The following is a 3,796-nucleotide window of genomic DNA, read 5'->3' as shown; positions in this document are numbered from 1 at the left end:
AATAAACTCTCCCTATTTGCTTAACCTCTGCAGTTTTTCAGTTTCTTCTTCTCAGTGAAAATAAATACTTTTTTCTTTCTTTCTTTTTTTTTTTTTAAAGCAAGGAACACTGAAACACATTGTCCTTCCTCTGAGCCAAACATCATCAGGAAACTATTTCCTGCACCTCTCCCACTTCCCATTATAAAATGTTAGTAAAAACCAAGGCAGAAGTCTTTCTTCTCTAGGTGGTCACAAAACCCGCATTGTACTGGAATCATCTAGGGACGTGTTTGTCTCCCTAGGAAGACTCTGCACACTGCCCAAGTGCCACTGTCCCCAGGAAGGAGAGTGGCAGTAGAGAGGGCACTCCTGAAGGTTGTTCTGTTGTCAGAGACCAAGCCAGGTGTATCAGTCCAGGTCCTTGGAGATGAGATGCCAAGATGGGACCAGATGTGACATTTATTGGAGATCATACTGTGGAGACTAAGCGGAGCAGAAAAAGGCAGGGAGAGCCTCTAGAACATGGGGCGGGTCTGACACCTGTGAAGGAAAGAAAATGCACAGGGAAGAGTCTCGGACTGCCCCACAGTTCCTAGAATATTCTGGCCGGGGTGAGGAGGAATCCTCAAGCTGAAGTCTACTGTTAACACAGTCCAGTGTCTTACAGGAATGAGCCTATTAGCGGTTCCACCCTACCCAGTCTCAGAGCAAAGACAAGGGGCAATCCAGAAGGGCTGCAGCTGGAACCATCAGTCTATTAGGTTCCCCACAGCAGGAGACTGAGGGCTGCATGTTCACACCCACCCCACCATGGCCAGAGCTGCAAAACCAAGCCAGTTATTCCAGCACAGGGCTCCTTGTGTGTGGCGTTGGTATAGCTGACATTTAGAGAGTACTTTCCCTTTCACATTCATCATTAGTACGGTGCTCTCCAAATGAGGGTGGAGCTGACCCGTGCAGGACCACCTGCCTCAGAATCACCCAGGGCACCTGGGACAGACTGCTGGACCCAACCCAGACACACCGAATGAGAATAGGGGGTTGGTCCCAGGACTCTGAAGTTCCCACTGGCTCCTCCGATGGCTGTACTCATGCTAGAACCATCACTCTTCTGTTAAATCTTACTATAGCCATCTCCATGTTACCAGCAAGGAAACTGAAACTCAGAAAGGCCAGTAGCCCCCACTGCTTGGGGGTGCCAAGGAAGTGGGGTCCTCTTGGAAAGTGAGGCAATGTATTTTAGAAGGTGAGGATAGAGACCTTTCTACCAGGAGACACTGAGGGAACACCAAATTATATTGTGTACCTGGTCTGTCTCCCCCAAGGAGAGAGCCAGCCTCAGGAGGGCCAAATTCTGGTTTGGTTTGTTCACTGAGGTCTCCCCAGCACCAAGCACCGTGCCTGCCACATAGCTGGTGCTCAACGGTTGTTTGCTAAGAGAGGGCATGGCCCATCTAGTAGAGTGTGCTCATTTAGAGAGGACAGGGCAAAGGGGGCTGGTCCCAAGTTGGCACCTAGCCCCCATTGTGAAGTGGACTCAGATGGTTTCATCTGCCTAGGACCCAGGTGCACAGGGAGGCAAGTGAGAGACCAAACACGCAGTGTGCAGTACCCACTGCCCACTGCTCATGGCTCCATGCCATGTCCTCATGTGTAAAGCGGTGCCTGCTGTATAACAGATGCTCGCTAAATATTTGTTTTGAAAGAAAGAGAGAGGAGAGGAAGAGAAGGAGGAGGAGGGGAAGAGAGAGGAGAGGAAGACCTATAGGCACACCCCTATAACCCAGTGAACCCCTTTCAGCCATTCTTATCTGTCTATTCCCAGATCAGATTCCCAACTTCTTGCTCACCTTCTTTCAGGATCCCTAGCTGACAGTTCCATAAGTGGATATGCCTTTATTTATTCGTGTGTGTGTATGTAACTGCTGTCTTCAGTGTGGTGGGGGAGGGTGAGGTTGGGAGTGATAGGGACATAAATGAGTCTTAGGAAATAATAATTCTAGGATTCACCAGCTTATAACTACAAAATGAGGTCACATTAATTTTTTAAAGCATGTTTTTAATAGTTCTACATGTACATGGGTTTTTAAAAGATCAATCAAAAATTTTTAATTAAAAAAATTGTCAACATTTTCTTGCATATCCCTCTAGAGATATTCTGTCTGATCCTTTTTGAGCTTTTTACACGCTTGTTGACTCACTACGCAAACCCTTCTGCACCTTGCTTTTCACACTAAACGAGGTGCGTTGCACCTGCCTCATTCTTTTTTTAAAGTTGCATAGAATCCCACTAAATAGAACATCACATGAAATTTTAACGCCCAGTCCAAAATTGCTCAAGCCCCTATCCCACCCGCTTTTCAGGAAGTCCAATCTATTGCCAGCTTCCTTTCCCATTTGAGGTGAAGAGCACAATTTTGGAGCCTCCACGCCTGATACTCTATATGTACTGCACGTATACACATGTGCACCCACAGGCACACACACACACACGCTTTCTCAGAAGGCCCAATTACACAGTAATTACCATGTTCCTGCAACAGGAAAAAACTGTATACCTTCAGAGAGTGCCTGCCTCCCGGTGTCCTGGATTCAGTGCTGGTATTATGGAATAAAGGACACCAGAAAGTCCGTCTCACCCCAAAACGTTGCCTCCACTAGAGCAGTCTTCAGTGGAAATCATCCTACTGGAGATTCATTTGTTTGCACAAGGTCATGTTTCCCAATTTCACTCATTCAGGTTCCACCTTCCTGCTCCTGCCACATCCCCTCACCGCCTGTGCCAATACGTATTTCAAGTTTTCATTTCTATAACTTCCACCTGCCGGCACTGACAGTGGGGGATGGTTGTCCATATACCATCCGAAATGACAGGAAACACTGGTTTGAAGCATGGCCCTCTATTCTATCCATAGCTCAGGAGATCAGGGGAAACCAAAGGGTTCTTCCTTTGATTCTGTCCTCATCTTCAGATAACCCCATTTTAGACTCACATTCTTTGGAAGTTATAGTCGAAAGTCCATGGGCTCCAAGCCCAGAGACCCTGAGAGGGGGCACTTGCCTGAGAGCACCCAGCTAGTACAGATGACATCAAGACCCACAAGGGTGAAGTAAGAAACTTAAGAGGGCCAGGTGTAACCAAGCACAGTGCGGAGAAGTCCAGATCATGGCCCAGGCGTTGGGTGGGGTCTCCTTGGTGGCAGAGGAAGAGGAGGGTCTCTGAGGAAGGAAGGGAGGAGAGTGAAGACACTGTCCATTTCACCGTTTTCGCCAGGCTCAGCTCTGCCCCCTCCCTACCCTCATCCTCAAATGTGGACCTCAAGCCCACGACTAGCTTTCCTCTTGATTTCGCGTCACAGTTGTGGGAAGCTGGAGAAAGGGCATAGGCTGCTGCCATCACCATCTCACTCCTGGGTTTCATTTTGGTATCGCCTAAGGAAAAATTTTCTAATTATAGCTAACAAATTCGAGTGTAGTAGAACGTGTGCAAAGAAAAAAGGCTTTGGAGACAAACAGTCCTGGGTCTAAACCCCAGCCCCATCTCATCCCAGCCATGTGACTTTGGACGGGTGGCACTTCTTTAAGCCTAAACTGTCCATCTGTTAACAGGCTGTGGTGAACTGCCTGACACACGGCAGCTCCTTCTTCCTCCTCTTCTTTTTTCTTCCTCAAATGGAAAGAGTCTCACCTGCTCCCTAGATGTCGCTTTTTCCAACCCCCAAGCCCCACAGATGAAAAGGTGGCGGCAAGGTTGTCTCCCATGATCTGTCTCATTGATCCCTGGATCCTTCACCAGATCCCAGCAGCCATTCCC

This window comes from Equus quagga, chromosome 4 (assembly GCF_021613505.1).
Source record: "Equus quagga isolate Etosha38 chromosome 4, UCLA_HA_Equagga_1.0, whole genome shotgun sequence".
Lineage (NCBI taxonomy): Eukaryota > Metazoa > Chordata > Mammalia > Perissodactyla > Equidae > Equus > Equus quagga.
Note: the sequence above shows the minus strand (reverse complement) of the source record.